This window comes from Pezoporus occidentalis, unplaced genomic scaffold (assembly GCF_034315485.1).
Source record: "Pezoporus occidentalis ecotype Australia unplaced genomic scaffold, CSIRO_AGI_Poc_V1 ctg68, whole genome shotgun sequence".
NCBI lineage: Eukaryota > Metazoa > Chordata > Aves > Psittaciformes > Psittacidae > Pezoporus > Pezoporus occidentalis.
The window spans coordinates 2,524,856-2,542,646 of NW_026916030.1; the positions used below are offsets into that span (position 1 = coordinate 2,524,856).

The 17,791-nt window shown below is 41.5% G+C and overlaps 1 protein-coding gene and 1 long non-coding RNA gene across 13 annotated transcripts in view; one reads left to right on the plus strand and one right to left on the minus strand.

Annotated features, from left to right (window-relative positions):
- The window catches only part of LOC134175284 (uncharacterized), a 73,619-nt gene extending 55,873 nt beyond the window's left edge, over positions 1–17,746 (plus strand). Inside the window, exons 6-8 of one of the 3 annotated variants that reach the window (XR_009968954.1) lie at positions 3,996–4,112; positions 11,728–11,888; positions 17,632–17,726. This is a non-coding gene — a long non-coding RNA (uncharacterized LOC134175284). Of the gene's footprint in view, positions 1–3,995; positions 4,113–11,727; positions 11,889–17,631 lie in introns of all 3 variants that reach the window. The other 2 variants (XR_009968956.1, XR_009968955.1) reach the window with 2 other exon arrangements.
- The window catches only part of STRBP (spermatid perinuclear RNA binding protein), a 65,636-nt gene that overhangs the window by 46,920 nt on the left and 925 nt on the right, over positions 1–17,791 (minus strand). Inside the window, exon 1 of one of the 10 annotated variants that reach the window (XM_062641023.1) lies at positions 17,611–17,758. The exons of the other annotated variants lie outside the window; for them this stretch is intronic. The gene's annotated coding sequence lies outside the window, so the exon portion shown is untranslated. Of the gene's footprint in view, positions 1–17,610; positions 17,759–17,791 lie in introns of those variants that run through there. 10 annotated transcript variants of the gene reach the window in all.

Sequence of the window (17,791 nt, forward strand, 5' to 3'; positions counted from 1 at the left end):
GGAACACGGAGGCATAGTGTGAGCATATATACAATCACTTGAAGAAGAAAATGCTGCAGCCTATATAGAACCACATCCAATCTCAGAAAGAAATATGCATTAGTAGAAATAACCACAGATAGCAAATTGTAACGTGTAACAAAAAGATAGTTTTGGAAGGAATATAAATCCTTCTCCTTTATGATTCAAGCTGCTCTTCACTAGTGAGGACAGGAAGATACGTGATCAAACTCACCAAGTGCTCTTCAGAGCAGCACACCAGTTGCAGTCCTCAAGGTATTTCTTATATCTATCTCCCTGCAGATTTTTATGTAGCCTCCTGGCCCCCAACAACTGCACAACACCCAGCACACCCGTCCCAGCTAGTGCTGAGAGTCTCTAATGAAACCTTGGAATGGGTCAAGGTGCAAGACTGAGCAGAGATAGAGCAAGTGCAAAGGAAAAAAAAGGTTTAAAAAGTGGCTGGTTTTAAATTACAAATTGACACATGAACATTAATAGTTTCATGTATTTCCTGCTCAACCAGTCAGAAACAGCCCAAACTGAACTGCCTGTAAAACCGAGCACTACAGCAACCAAGTTGTTAAAGGGAGCACTTGGCAGGTGTCTTAAAGAAAACAATCACAGATTAGATAATACATCAATAATTAATAGCAAAGTATTCATTTGGGACAAGGCAGAAACCACCAGTGGATTCTCTGTGAAACGTTAAACTGACTTCTATCATCCTAACACAGGCATTCCTGTTCTTCTGGCCAAACTGGACAGTGCAAACCTGCTGCTACTTCATAGCACGCACCCGTTTGTGAAGCAGCCATAATCTGACATCCACACTGAAGATCATCTGAAGTTCCAAGACCAGGTTGGATGAGGCCTTGGGTGATAGGGTTTAGTGTGACATGTCCCTGCCCATGGCAGGGGGGTTGGAACTTGACGGTCTTAAGGTCCTTTCCAACCCTAACTATTCTATGATTCCTAACAGACTATATTCATTTACAGTTGAAGAATTAACTAAATTAATAAAAAGTATTACATTACACTGAAATGACACCATCTGCAATGTCATTCATCCAGAGACAGACCTGGTTTAAGCAAAATTCTGGATCCGTGATTCAAATTACATCATATTCTCCAAAAGAACCACACAAAGCAGATCAGTGCCATGCTAGGCTTCTCGCCACACAAGCCCTGTTGTGCACTCACATCCCAACACTAAAGCTTTATAAACCTTCAAGATTAATAAATCTTCAACACTAAAGGCTTATAAACCTGCTAAATATTTTCCCTGTCGTTTGTATCCACGTCCTTATCTGCAAGGCTTCTTTGCTCCAGAACCATAGTGGGAAACAGCCACAATGTTTAAGGGATTAAGAACAGGGACACATTCCTTCCACAGCACCCTTCTGCTCAACTGAAATAGCTGCAGTGCCCCAGTTTCTTCCCTGCTATGATTCATATCCCATAGACTGTAGGTTGACCTGAGCTGCAGCCTATCAACTAACTACATTTGATACAACCAGAATGTGGAAAAGGCCAGCAAGATGTCACTCTTCCATCAAGAAGAATCCATCTTCTACAGAACTGTGAGAGGCCAAAGGCATGGAAAAGGCTAAAAATCATGGCATTCCCTCACTGTGGTGGTAATAAATAAGAGAGAGGGACTGGAGAACAAACTGACCTACCAAAAAACTAGATCTGCTGTATTGGGGTTGGCACTTTTCATCAATTCCATGAGGCAACAGCAAAACTAGTTGTCCCCTGTTCTACATCCCAAGCTAAATCATATCTTGGTAATTAGTAAGATGAAAGAGTAAAGCAATGTGGATCCTAAACTTGTGTGGTAAATAAAACAAAATCAGTGCTTTTTTCTTACAAGTAATACAGTGTGAATAATTGAGATTCACGTTTTTCTACTGTTTACATCAAGTTTCAATTTCAGAGTATTAAGAAGCTTTTAAGAACAAATGCTGTCCTGACTAAAGTTTCAGCAAGCCTTAATGCTGAAATTTAAGCAACATTTTCTCCTCTTGAGTTTCTTCCCATGTCAATATGTAAAGAAGCTGGCATTTTCAATATTGCAAATCCACACTGGCTACTGTGCACATCTGCCTTCCACAGCCAGTTTAAACATTCATAACTCTGCACTTAAACACATTTTCTGCTCTGCCACTCTTGCTGCTTCAGTGCCTTTTTGGTTAGTTTTTAATTAAAGGGAGATAATTTCAAAGGATTTGGAAGAGAAGAGCACTACACTCTGCAAGCACCGTGCAAAGAGCTCTTGTGCTCTCAGCCAGTACACCTCCTCCATGACCAGACTTACACCATGTTTTAGTTCCACTTTTGACTACTGAACAAATCCACTTTAATTTTTACTGCCTAATCGGTTATTTTGTCAAAGAACATCTTGTCAAAGGTCCTAGGTTACTTTAAGCTTAAGGTTTTTTCCTCTCATCCGTCCAACCCTGTTATTTTCTGTTTGTTTTTCTCATTCTCCTGTGTCCCAGATTATTATTTCCAGGGAAGCCTGAAGCCCAATGTGACAACCTGTAATGCCACAGAAGCATTTGAAACTAAATCTGTAATTGTGGTCTTGGGCTGTTTCAGAAACCAAAACTTCCTCCCTTGAAACACTCTTCCTTTGCAGTGCTGCAGCTCTGACCCGTACAGTCTCAGCAGCCCAGAGGAGCAGCGTCTTGGCTGCTGCACCACTCGGGTCCTCATTCCCACCTGCAGGGCCTCACCACAGCCCTCAGCTACAGCAAAACCAAGCTTGCAGCTTAATGAATGAATTGCTTCCACATAACTGACTTGGAACTGACTTTGCAAGCCATTCATACAAAAGAGAGGGGAAAGGAGGATTTTTAGTAGAATTGTTTTAAAAAGTACATGTTCCGTAAAGCCAGCATTGAACGCCAATGAATCGGTGTTAGTAATGGAAACATTTGGAGTGGGAAGAATGACAGAAACAGAGATCCTATCTGCCAGGCAGGGGCTACCAAGTTTGATTTCAGATATAGTTGAAGAACCCGTACAACAGAAAGCACAGGGAATATCTCTCCGGGGAACAGTACCCTGGCTGCCATCAATTTTCAGCCTCAGAACACAATTATTTACTTCACATGCACGATAACACTACCGAAAGATTTGAATTAGTTTATCTAGGCATGAAAGCTAGCAAAATATCCTTATGAAAAGTAACACACATCGTCACACCAGTGTGTTAGTCTGGCATCAGTGATTTAAGTCCACTATTCATGCCTTGAACAAGATTTTGTAGTAGGAAGCCCTGGCTTGGCCAAGAGGAAGAATAAGAGCCACAAACACATTTAGAGATTTACAAAACTTGATACATTAAAAATCCCATTTTCCTGGAATACCAGAAGACTCTTGAAGTATTTTGAATTGGCTTAATCCAGCATCTTCTTGCCTCAGCAGATCGCTGCTGCAAACATGTGCTGTCAGATCTGCCAACTGCAGTTGCAGAACTCATCTATTATTCCTCTCTCCAGTTAGCAGAGCGGAGCTGTGTAAAAGTATAAAAAAACCTAACTCTAGCAGGGACCATCATGGTGGCAGTGCTGTTTGAAGACCACAAGCTAAGCTGTAAAGTTAATGTCTCAGCATAGGTTATATCTGTGTGTCATCCTTAGGAACTTCCTGAGACAAGTAATGAATTCCACCTTTTTTGTTTGTTTTTTTTTTTTAATGAGATATCGAAATAGAAAAAGATAAGCAAAATTATGTTTAGGCACCTGTAGCACTGTATTCTCCAATGTCTTTAGAGAACACAATTGTTTAAGTAATTGATCTTGAACTTGAGAAGTTACATTCAATTGGGTTTTTTATCTTTTGAATTTCAAATAAAACCTGGTGGAAGCAAGAAGCCAACAGCACAAATCTGCCAATCTCACCTGGGGGTCATTTTTAAGAGCAGACATGACTTCTTTCTTTGTATTTCATATAGGGCTCTGAATTAGTTTCATCTCTCTTCACAGATAACAATGCCATCTCTAGTGTGCCACTTCACTCGAAGCAGCGTGAAAGATGCTTCTTCGTCTCTTAATTGAAGGCTCTTCAGTTTTTGCCACTCAACACCATTTTCTTTAGATCAGGTAATGAATATTGTACCTTGTTCTCCCTGTCAGCATTAAGCAACACATCTCTGAACAGCAAAATACAAGGCTGTAATGAACATCAGTGTCTTGGAGGCCACATGCTTGCCACAAGCGCACAGCAGACTGCTCAACTCCAGTGTAAAAGAGGGTGCATACCCGGTTTGGTCTGAGGGAAACAAACAGACTGTGCAATCAATAGCAGCATTCAAAGTGCTCTGAGCTTTGCAGGGAGATTGATTTACAACAACAAAATTCCTTCTCCCCAAAGCTCCCTTCATACACTACAGTTGCTAAAAGTAACGCTTGAAATTACTATCAGGGGAAAGACTAGAGAAAAACAATCTAAGTTTATTTTGGACCATTAACTGCATTTTGTGTCTAGCCACTTCAGTTCCCCTGATAACAGGAAGCCTGCTGTTCCTAAAAGCATCATTGAAAAATAAAATAAATCCCATCAAAAGAAGGTGCATTTGGAAAGCTAAAACCTGTCAGGGTAGGAGAGTGCACAGTGCAAGAGGCACAGGGCAGGGTCAAAACCTGAATTAAAACCAACTACTATACAAACAGATGGTGTTCTCCTAAACTGGGCAATAGGATGTAAAACCTTTCATCCCTCAGTGAGAAGTTATGAGGAAACTAGATTAGAGTCTTGACATTTTTATTGCCTACTTAGGCCACATATGTAAATATGGGTCCATGTCACATCATTATTATAGGCTGCCGCAGCAAAGAGAATGAGAACATTGACCTCTGGTCTTGTCAGCACAAAAAAACCTGCGTGGTTTTCAAAGTCTATACTTTCAGTGGTAAAAAGACTGTCAGACTATAATGCTGTCAATCCAGTTTATTCCACAGTTCAAACAAAATTCAGCTCTAAAGCATGAAACTTTTGTGTTAATGAGAAAAAAATATCTTAAAAAAAAAAAAGTACCAAGATGTGTTGCTTTGTGCACTGAAAGCACGCACTTCTGCTGTTTTACAAGTTCTATTCTCTCTGCATGGCTCCTCTGCTGTGAGACAAAAGTCTCTGTTTCGGGTTTGTCAGTGATATTTGCCAACTCCTACGCTTGCTGCACTACAGTGTTCAGAGGCCAGTCAGAACTAACTTGACAAGTTAGTTCATCATTAATTAACTGCAGAAATACATTAAAGAAAACAACACCAAGGTGAAAGAACGTTCTTCTAAAGGCTTTTTGCTTCTTTTGAGAGGAACAAAAAGGAAGTAATTAAACCTGGCTAACACTTCTCACTTAGCATCTTGCTCTAAAGCATTTAGAACTCATGCTTTGAAGGACTAAGGAAAGAACTTCAGAGCCACCAGTGCAGAACCCTCAACACAAAAAAACCCTGTCCCTAAAATTCAGTGGACAAATCCTACCAGAGAGTTTCATGCTTTACCAAGTCAAAATCCAGAAGTTAAATTTAGAATGATGATTTCTGCAGGCACTCAGATGTTTCTGTTCTAAATTTTCTAGAAATTGCAAATTAGAACTTGGCAGACTTTAAACTGACCCAGCATGTGTCTTCTGTAATCCAAATCATATTCTGTCCTATTACTCTGCAAAACTGTTAGGAAAAAATATCATGCCTTTCAACACATGGTTTCAGACAAGTGACAGAGACATTCCATTTATCTCTGGGCTAAGAACAAAACTTAAGTAGTGTTTTTTTTCCTTGGAATACTGCCATGAAAATTAAAAGCTAATAGAGGAATTGGTTATTTCCATTGGAGAATAAGTATAGTTTGCTTAATACCACCACTTACATAACTGTATTAATTCAAAGTGCTTGTGGTAGTTTTTTTCCATTTACCATGGGGAGAATATATCATATTTCTAGACTCTCTGATCCCACTCCTCAATTCTGCAACCAGATACTCACCAATACATGCAGGTGTCACCAGGCTGTTCTGTGGAAGCAGCTGGCAGTCCCTCCAAGTTCACTAGCATTGGCTCTGCAGCTACTCAAGAGATCAAGGTTTTTTGCAACACCATGAACAACACCTGGAATGAACCAGCTCAGAGGTTACAGAGCAGAGAAATACCAGTAAGCAGAGTACCCAACGTCCCATTGCTGACCTGCAGGAGATAGCAATCTTCAGGCTGGACTAAACAGCAGAGACTAAATACATTACTCAGTCTCTTCCATTTTGATTGCAGTATCAAGCTTCAAAGTGCTTTTATTAGCAAAAAGTCATCAGACCTTAGCTACATGCACGAGAATTTCACACCACTTCATAAACATTAATTCTCCAATTGCTGTAATAGCTGTAAATGTTATGCTGTCTGCATTTACAAGAGACCCTGTTGCCCAGTAACTTAAGAGACTTGCCCAGTGCCATAGTAAAGGACTGGTAGGACTTGGAAAAGTAGTTCATTTTTCATTTACTGTACACACTAAGCGTGGAGCATGCCCTCTCCCCTCCTTTCTAGCTTTCCACCCTTTACTTAGGATTATTTAATTTGGACAGCCACTGCACTGCTGGCTGCTTTTGCTATTCAATCTCTCCCTCACAGGACAACAGTACTCCTCCACAGGTCAGCCTGGCAAACTGTCATAGCAAATGCTTGACAACAATTACCTGTAGATTGATGAGATTCAAATTAGCAATTCAGTATCTGAATATGGTGTGATGAGACTCGGGAATCCAGTTCAGAATGTGCCCTATTTTCAGGCATCAAATTTTTCTGAGCACTCAACTCTTTTGTAAGTCAAACTGACATGGACTAGGGATCCTTATGTGCCTTTTTCCAAAGAGGACAATGGAGTCCCTCTTTTGCTAGGCAGCAGGACACACAGAGTCTGTTCTCTCGAAGAATTGAAGCCAGAAAAATAAGAGCATTTCAGGACACTAGCAAAGAACCTGAACCATTTTGCAAGATAAGGGGAAGCTTTGCAGCCTCACTCTATAAAGCAGCCTACTCCTTACCATTGAGCAGTGCACTCTGGACACTAAATTGTAGCATATTTTTGGGGTTTGAATTAAAAACCAAAGGTAGTTGTCTTTGCCACTTGGTGTTTCTTTGCCACTTGCTCTATACAGCATAGGAACAAGCTATGGAGGATAGGGGTGTTCATTCTTCTCTCTTCAAATAAACAAAAATCAATCCATAAACCCCAGTCTTCACACTAGATACCAGGCAGCTATCTAAACCACCCCAAAACAATCCAAGAGGATGGACAAATCAGAAAATGAATGGGTAACTCCCGGATGACCAGGAGTACACGTGTGTCATCACTTCCCCTGCCTGTACCCCAGTCACACACCTCAAACAGTATCTCTTCAATCTGCCTCACACTAAGCTCCAGCCATCTAATTGCAGTTTATAATTTCTGTGAGTTCACTCAGGATGGCTACTTTGATCTGACATCAAGGAGACTACAGACTGTGTACTTCAATAGGATGATCCCTCCAACAAGCCCAACTCTGCCAAAAGGCCACTCTTCATCTCTATTGATGCTACTTTTCCTGCTTCTAACCCAATCTTCTCTTAGCAAACACATACCGCTTCCCTTGGGCTTCATGCATCCTGGTTGTCTGGATGTCCAGGCAAGCAGTTTTGTCTCCTGTACAGCAAACAGGAGATATTTCAGACCTTGTTAGAATAGAGTATTTTCAGCTGGAAGGGACCTACAATGATCATCTAGTCCAACTGGAACACAAGAGGAGCACAGATAATGGAAATGGAGCAAGGCAAAGGCAAGTGAGGGGAAGCACAGCAAATCCCTGTACTCTCAGCCAGAAGTCAATCTTTTGTGTACTGAGCATGAGACTTGCTACTGTACTGTGTGATGAGGGTAAAGAGAACTCATTGAGACAAGGTGCACCTGCTAAAACTGGCAAGAAAACCAGCTGACTACTGCAAATCAGTAGTGCCCAGTGCAAACAGAAAGCAAGTCTCTGTTCTTCTGGCACAAGAAAACTCCATTACTGCAAGGAGCACATACAGATCAGACATTTACTAGCAAAAGAAGCTAGCCAAGGGATTTATATTCAAGATTACAGATCACGCTATGAAAGAAAACAAACATGCCACTGAGTCCCATACCCAGACAAGCTCTCCTCGAGCGGTTCTTCCTCTGAAGGAGAACTGCAAGGAGACAGGCTGAGCCAACACTTCCTACAGTAACTGCAGAAGCACCAGTACAATGATATTCAAACCCTGCAGTAACTGCAGAAGCATCAGTAAATAGTCCAAATGCTGAAGGAACATTTGACAGTTTCAGCTGGACTCCCTCTACCTCACTGGGCAATTAACTGATCCCAGTCAGCTTAGCTCAGCTCTGTATTTCCCTGTTCCTCTGCAAACTCTTCTGAATCCTCTTCAGCCATAATATTCTTTCAGTACACTCTTCCCCTCCAAAATGTCATGGAACGACACAGCCATCAGAAGTTGTGTACACATGGTGCTGGAAGGATGACCTCTCCTGTAAAGGCGAGGCCAACTGCATCTTTGTATGGTGCTGCTGCAAGTTCTCACTGAAGGTGGAATGCTGTTATGACAGTGACACTGTGCTCATGTTGCATTACTAAAAGCACACTTGGAAGCATCTCAGCAGGAACCAGACCAGAGGCATGCTACCACCCAACTACACAGAAAAAGCAGATCCATCTGTAATGTGATTATTTTAATACTAACACAGAATCCATTAAGAATTTGTGTTCCATTAAGGAACACAAAACATTGCACCTATGCACTGGTAAGTTCTTCAACTGAGAACAGGAACTTACTGAAGAATGTTTGGAGCAGCCACATCCCATTTTCCTTTTCAGAATCTGCTTTCATAAGTCACAGTGCCTCAACAGTTGCAGCTTTATCAGTAGTCCCATGTAAGTGCTCTATCTAAGAGCTTTTCCTTAGCTCTGCAGTCATACTTCGTTTCACACTGAAACTTGGCATGAAGCTCAGGCTCCTGACCCATAGCGAGAAGTTAAACAACACTGCTCGTTTGTTTTTAAAAGGGTCAGGAAGTCTCCAGTTTTGGGTTCTTCAGTGTTCGGTCTGGAGGGAAGTAAATATACACAGTACCAACTCAGGAACATTCAGTATTCAACCCCAGTGTGCAAAGAACAGGGGTTAATCAGAGATCTGTCAAATATGTACTTTGTAAACTGCTCTTATTATGGTTTATTACATGAGGTCACATCCACAAAAAAAGATTTCTGGTCAAGAGTTCACTACTTATATAATGCTGACTCCCAGCTACCTGCTTTAGACAATATCCTTTATCTCATGAGCTAACAAAGAGGAAAATGACTGAAAGATAAAGCAGACTGCCTGAAAATAATCAACCTGCAAAAGACAATCTTATTCCCACACGGAATGTTAGTAGAAAAGACACAAAGACAAAAATATTTTGATTTTATTTTTATGCCTTTTATCACAACTGATTCCAACAGTAACATCACGACTGAGACAGTGACAGCTGGTTTTTCTAAACCGTGGAATAGTATGAAATCTGAAGTGGAAAAGTATTGTGTAAGTTGGTAAAGCATAAGCAGGCAAAGGAGACTTCTACATCAAATTCATTCCTTAGCAGACCAGCTTTGAAGGAATAAAGAGTACAGTTCCAGCCAACCATCTTCTAATACAAAGTAACATTAAATATATATATATATATATATGTATTTATTTAGCAACTACAGTGTCAGGTCTCGCATCACTTGCTAAGACTGAAAATTCAATCAAATACTTTAAATTGTCAAAAATCCCCCAGTTACAGGAGGTTCTTGTTCACCTCCTAGGTGGGAGTCATGATTCTTTTCTCTTACACAAATTTAGACAACTGTGTTCTCTCTTCAGCCTCCTGGCCATCTGTAGAGATGAGGAGGTGTGTACAGATGTGGGCTCAGAGCAGAACAAGCTACTTGTCTGAGCTCATATTTTTGGCAGTCACCAATTTCACCCTCACCCACCAGAAGCGGAGAAGTTACCAGCTTTGTCTCTCCCCCTACTTTCCCAGTATTTGCCTTTCTTTCTGGCTTTTCTAGAACACTTGTCACCATATTTACCAGAGTACATTTATTACCAGTTTCAAAATAACAGTTTTTGTAACAGAGAAAAGCATTTCAGGCCTTTATAGGTGAAAAATCAGAAAGAAATGGAATTTTGGGGTAAATCAGTGGCAGAATCTGAAGAGAGGCCAAATGCTCCCCTAATCAATACTTTCAGTTTAATCACTAGACCTTTTCCACTGGACCACAGTGTTACCCTGTGCCTGGTATTGAAGACATTACCCACTGGGCTTTTTACTAGTTTCCAGTTTTAGAAGGAATGCTCACAATTATTCCAGGCTTGACTGTGACATAACATCCCCAGTTGCCATGCATAAGCGCTGCATTTGAAGCCCAGTGATACACTCTTTAAGGTCATCCAAATGGCACAGCTGATTAATTTAAAGAAACAAATTAAGTCTCAGTATGACTTAAGACTTGGACAGCGTGACCGGGTAACCAAAGAAGTCCTAATCTATTTGTTAAATCCAATTATCTAGACATCAAATCAAGAGATCATGAAACATTAGGACACTGAATAGCTGCTTATCAAATACTTTGAGCTCTCTGAAAAGATGACAGTCACTAAGAATCTATGACATGGAAAAGGTGTTCTTCAAAGCAGAGATGGAGAGAAATCAGTTCTTGGGCATTTATGTTTTCCTCTCATCTTCTGTTGAGTTAAACCAGCTATCAGAGTAAAGGGAAAGAGATTAGGATTGGCAGTGGAACAGGAGAAATCCAATCTAAGTCTCTATACTGTATGCATTTACAAAATAATTCCAGCAGATACCCAGCTCCAAATAGGTTCCCGGGTAGGATTTCTGTCTAGGTTACCTACGGGGGGAGGAACTCCAGTTCTCAGTGTACTTATTGTTCAGGAAAGGAACTACAGAAGCCAAGAACTGAAGCTTTTCTTTCTCTTTGTTTCAGGGTGAGGAGTTACAACTAACTAATGAGCACATTAAGAGAAAAGACCCCTACCTAGGCACAACTTTCATGTCTCTATATAAACAGAAACAAAGAACAAAATTAGGCAGTCAGATTCAGGAATCCATCTCTACAATAAAATACAATCCAACTTGAAATTTCTTACTAATCTACTCTAAAGTCAGTCCAGGCTTGGCTCTGGGGTGCACAACTACCACAGTATGTGATACTACGGGGCTAAGCACTTCCCAGATTTTTATGGGTACCTTCCAATGCTCTATTTTCTCTACAAACACTTCATAGTCTTCCATATCGTTCTCTACAGGCCTTCGTTTCACCTACCTTACTTGGAGCAATATGCTCCCTACTTGTCCCATCATACCACAGCCCCCAGCTTTCCAGTGACTGTATGTATTCTCCAGTACTTCACTCCCCAACGTCACACCTAGAGCTGTACATCTACAGCTGCCCCTTCCATTAAAGCAAAATACTCAAAAATTGTTGTATTATACATACAGAAATTAAGCAAAGTAGATCAGGGAAAAGTACTAAGCACACAGAGGGCCAGAGAGCACCCCGTAACCACAGAAAAAGAGCAGGTTTCCATATGCAAAGAGCTGCCCCTTCAGCATAGAAATATAAAAAAATCAGAATAAATGACTAATTTTTCTTCTTGTCTTCACACAGGAGAACTGATGTCCTCACCCAGATGCAGCATCAGCCACACACCTATCAGAACATCTCGCAGCATAGCTGGAAAAACCAGCCATGCTGGCTGTGCTTACTGCTACTACCACTCCCCACCAGCTCCGAGCTACACCAGGGCACCACAATCAGGCTTGGACAAGGTAATTACCACCACATAAACAGCTGCTATTTAAATCCAACTCCAAAATCCACTAAATATCAGTGGATCTGAAAGTGCTGACTAACAACAGGTTATTTGTTTCTATGGTTAACAAAAGCATCCACAACCCAATCCCATTCAACTTATCTCCAGCAGGTTACACCACTGGACCCTTTATGATCATGCTACATACTGTAACAGAAGCACAGCACTAGCTTCGCTCTTGCCAGCTGCCTCCCACAGGACAGAGAACTCAAATGCCCTTTTTTTAATACAACCTGTAATTTGTTTTTTAAATGCTCTGATTTGTACAGGCTTAACTGTAGGCTTTAACCCAGACTCCAGGTGATACATCTACTACAGCCACTCCATGTTCTGCTAAGCAGGCGGTAAAAAGACCATTTAACTTTGATACCTTCTTTATCCAGGTGTACCACTAGTAATTTTAAGGTCACCACCTATTTCAGCAATAGCAACTAAATTCAGCTGAGTGCAGCATGTGGCTTGTTTCCAACTGAATTTTGTGCCCTGTTTTTACATAGCAAATAGGAGAACATTCAAGAGAGAAAGCATGTTTATGGAAAGGGTTAAATAGGATCTCACTAACAAGGCTTTGGCTGCTACGCCGTAACAACAAACAAAGCCACCCAATACCCTGCAACAAGTAATGATTTTCTTATGCCTCCCCTCCAATATTAACCATGACTTATCACAATCCACTGTTACAGAACCCTTTAAAATCTAGAATAAAAAAAAGGTCTATCAATTTCACAGTATCATTGGCACTAGGATAAACTGTTTTGTGGCAAAATCTTCCTGGAGGAAATCAGCAGCACTGCATGCCCAGAAAGATGGTGCTCTCAAGCCTCGAGTCTCCTCAGCCTCTACCGTGGCTGTTTTGCCAAAGCTCATTGCTAAAAACACACAACACTTGTTCCAAACCACCTTCAAAGAGCTCATGTGCCTGGGCTTCACCCACACCTGCAGCCTGCTGGTGCTTCTCCAGGAAGGCAGGAACTGCCAGCTGAGAACTAGGATAGGGGCAGATTTTGTTCAGGGTCATAATCAGTCGAATACCCACCTGTAACATCATACCTGTACTACTAAAGATGCTTTAGGGCTCCATTCTTAAATCATTCTGCTAGCACTCGAATTTGCAATATTACAAGTCAAACAAGAAATGGGTTTAGTGAAAGTGCCTCCCCTCCCAAGAATCAGAGGAAATAGCGAAGTGAAGGCCTCTAAAACCAAGATGTTCTTTTCTGCTCCTACTAAGGGACAATTTCTAAAATGCAGCATCCCTTTCTCAACACTGAGTTCATTTACTGTCAAGCCAAATGACAAGTTCTGCTTCAATCATCATCTCACTTCAGCACTAACCACATCAAAGTTTAAGGTCTGAAAATGTTAATCGGTTCTGTTGTCCAAGATTTCTTCAAGTTCTGGGGTATCTCATGGTTACCTACTAGCAAGAGCGCTCCTCCCAACCAATATTCAAACATTTAATTTTTCAATAAAGTCAATTTAGAGTAAACGCACAAAACCAACGAGCAGCAGCACAATTTAATTTGCTGTGATAGCCAGACACACCCCGATCTTACTTTATTTTTAAGCATGCAATTAAGAGTAATTTAATTCCCTTACGTAGACATTACATGAAAGAGAAACATTATTGTTAGAAGGGCTTTAGTGCTGTTGGTACACAAACCTTAGGACAGATAAATTAGGCCCTAGTAAAACAGCATGTAATTTACATTTTGTTAAGTCAATCACAAGTAGCATCTTGAGGCTCTTAAATAGTGTGCCAAACCACAACATAAGAGAACTAATGCAAAGCAACCTATGTAGTAGGATCACTTGAGTTCCCACAATCCAAGAGATCCCCTAAAATGAGTTCGCAGTTGGATTTCATAGGATTATTCCTCTTTCACATCACAGAATCATAGAAGGGACCTTAAAGCTCATCCAGTTCCAACCCCCTGCCATGGGCAGGGACACCTTCCACTAGAGCAGGTTGCTCCAAGCCCCTGTGTCCAACCTGGCCTTGAACCCTGCCAAGGATGGGGCAGCCACAGCTTCTCTGGGCACCCTGTGCCAGCGCCTCAGCACCCTCATAGCAAGAATCCATTTGCACCTTTAATTTATCAGCATGTTATGAAAATATTTTACTCCAAAAGCTATAAAATTTTGCATAGTTACAGAAAAATCAATGAAGTAAAACAACAAGGACACAGGGTTTAGAATCTATGGCCTCCATTACTTGAGAAGCCCATCAGCAAAGGGGCAGGGGCCCAGTAATACAGCAACCCCACACAGCTGCATGGAAAATCCACACAGTGCATTAGTCCCAGCATTCCTGGTTTTAGCAGCAGAGAAAGAGTGAGAGAGGAGCCCAGTACCATGCTTCACATACCTTTTGGTAACAGCAGAACTGATGACATACCCTGGATCTTTTCTTACACTTCTCCTATACCCAGCACCTTGTCCACATTCCGATACCACACAGGGAATTAACAGAAAGGTCAGTATATGCACTGAGGAGCAAAAGTATGAAGACAACAGACCAGCATGGAACAGGGTCCAAGAATTCTCTGTCCTCTTCCAACCCATGGTGAGAAGGACCAGAAACAGGAGCTAATTTAGCTACAAAATAAAGCCCAGAAAGCCAAAGCACAAGAAGTTGATGCTTACCCACCCGTACCATTCCTAAGACCCCTCTCCATGTTTTTTTTTTTCCTCAAAAGGACATGAATTAAGGTTTTCAGCAAAGCTAACTAGAAACACTATCCCTCTGTGAGCTGACACAGTGTATGTGCCACTGCTTTCTGTCATCATTGCTCAGTGAAAGGCTTGCACATAAGAAGGAAAAACTACACAAGTGCCAAGAAATGCAGGAGCACAACTGAAAAAATATTGTCTCTAGGCTTGTAGCTTGTATCAGTTATCACTTTTAATACAAAATATGAGCTCAAGGCTTCTGTTCCCCTAAATAACGAGTACAAAGTTTCTGTTTCTCAAATCATGCTGCAAGGACAACCAATGTATTCAAACTGGGATTTCTACAGATGTGTTTGAGACTTGTATTTTTTTGCTATTTGAATCTGTAACCGGTTTTCGTGCTGCTTTAAACAGGAATTTTCCTTTTGATTTCAGCACTGCAGCCTATACAGCAGCAAAGCCATCTTTACTTGCCAATAGTGTTCAGTTTATAGCAAATCCAGGACACCACATCAGCCAAGAGCTCCTCGTGGATATGTTGTCAGAACAGAAAAGTCTTCCCTCCCCCAACCTTGATACAAAGTGAGCTACACAAATCAAAATGCTGTGCTGAAGTCCTCCGTTGGCATTTCCAGATGTACCACGAATCCTAATTCGCCAAGAACTGAAACTGAGACTGGTGAGGTGCAGATCAGACCTCTGCATTCTTACTCAGATGACTGACACATTCCCAGGTACCTTCCTCTCAACCGCCCCAGTGCTCTCCCCAGCCCAGGCTGTAGAAACACACAAACTGCCACCTTTTTTTAACTCTTTCATATTGGTCACTTCTAGGTGTACGTACATCATCACAACCCAGAGCAGGGCTCTGCAAACCTCTTGTGTGTTTTAACAGACGCTTCAACAAACATGCTCACAGTGGCTTTTTACACACTCAAAAGCTTGTTAACCAGCCAGGCATTTCCCTCTCTCCTCTTTCCAGCCGTGGATGTGCTCTCCAAAGAGCTCTATTTACATGCCAAGTTACAAAGTTCAACTGCTTCCAAAGCAACGTGGAAAAAAGCGCAGCTTTCACCATTCTACAGTGAGGTTTTTCACAACGTGAAGTGACTTGGATTCCTTTTCCTTAATTTCCAAACAGGATTTCACAGTTCAAACAGGAAAAAAAAATAGTATCTCAGTCCACCCACAGGCCTTTGATGAACACTCACTGAGGGGCTTCAAAAGGAGAGAGCTCTGCAACCTTAAGCATCATGTTACCCATGGAAAAAAAACTGCTTTCAAGTCAGAAACAAGGGTCACCAAAATCTGCACATCCACCAGAGTTTAAACTACTTCTCATGCTTACTCTTTCTTCTCATTTGTGTCCGAACCATTCATTTTGTATGAAATCAACTGTGTTTGAAATTCCTTCTTCCAGGACAAACAATGAGGCTGGGTTTGATCACTTCTTCAGCAACATTCACAGCAGGTCGCAGCTGGGGCTCTCCCCAGGTCTCCACACACAAGTGTTTCTAGAGAGAAATTAAGTCCTAGATTTCTACCTTGCATTTAGCCTGTCAACTACTTGGAGCAAGAACTGGCACCTCATCAGAACCTTTTTTGTGGAGAGCCAACAATATTATCAGCAGTTCAGTAATAATGATCAATTCGGATGAACAGCCTTTGCAAATAAACCCCCTTTATAAAAACAGGAGTAGGAGAATTAGCAAGGACTAAGGATTCTACTAGAAATGCCAAAGCAGCACCAGACTCGCACTGTCAATGTCAGCATTCTGAGAAACAGAAAACATTAAACCTCAACTATTAGCAATCCTTACCCACTCTTTTCCCCATCCTCTCCCTCCATTCTATATCATCATGAAGCAGAGGAAAACGATTGGAAAATTCCAGGGAGAAGAAAATGACACATGCCAAGAACTTCCAGAGGCAAGTCCAACTTCCTAAAAATGACCAGGAATTCAGCAGAAGCTACAGCCAGCTGCCATCTGCTGACACAGATTTCTTCTTCCTCCCTACACTGGCAGGAAATGACTACAACCCAGCTTTTACAAATGTTGGATGGCCCATCTAGGAGATGGAACATTGAAATTCTTGGAAAACACTTTTGCTTTTCAGAGACCATGAGAAATGACCTTGTGCAAACAAAGGAATACAGCAATACAACCTCTATAGAGACACTTTCCAGCCTTCCTCCTTTCCTGGTCCAAAAGCTTAGTTTTCAAGGCCTCCCCTCAAGTACAGACAGCACCATTCCATCCTCTTTCCTTCCTTCCTGCAAACATCAGGCTCTCTCTGCCTCCACTGTTGCTTCCTTTGGGTCTCTCAAAAACTGGTTACCATATTTTTAACAAGAGCGTGTTCTGCGAGCAATCCCTGCTCCTCCATTCCTTCCATGAATGAAGGAATTCATCTTAATTTTCTGTCTTTACCCTAGAAGGCCAGGTTTCGGATGCTCACTAGAACACACAGCTATTTTAATTTAAGTTCAATAGCCCAGCTATTTTAATTGAAGTTAAACTTCCTAGCTATTTTCATTTCAATAGCCCAGCTATTTTAGTTTAAGTTGCACAAACGTTTTTTGGAGCTGGAGATTTGAAATACCTTATGTTCCTGACAGCAAGCACAGAATCACAGGATGGTTCGGGTTGGAAGGGACCTTAAATACCATCTGGTTCCAACTCCCCTGCCACAAGCAGAACACCTTCCACTGCCTACATAGGTTTTCCTTTACTTTAACAACACTTAGAATTCCTAAGTTTTCAGGACAAAGTATGATAAAACTTGTTAAAAATGTTAACAAACAGCTAAAGAGAAACCCCAATTCAGACACATCCAGGACCCCCCATTGATAAGTTTCTGTACTGCTGTGTTCTGTGGGAGCTGCTTGGAGCAGGACATTTTCTTCTTACTTTCTGTAAACCACATGGCACCATTTTCAGAGCCACCTAAATAAATAATAAGACGTTTAGCTAGATAATGCATATTCTTGCTTCGATTCAAACCTTGCGTTTTGCTCTCCTCAGCAGCCTGCCTGTGACTCCACGGTTACTCAAGTTCTCACCTCCACAAAAACCAGTGGGTTAACGATTAACAAACCCCAGCGCAACGCGAACTCACGAGGAAGGAGACAACCGGGACCGAGCCGCAGCCAGAGACCCCGCACAGGTACCGGAGCCACGGCTC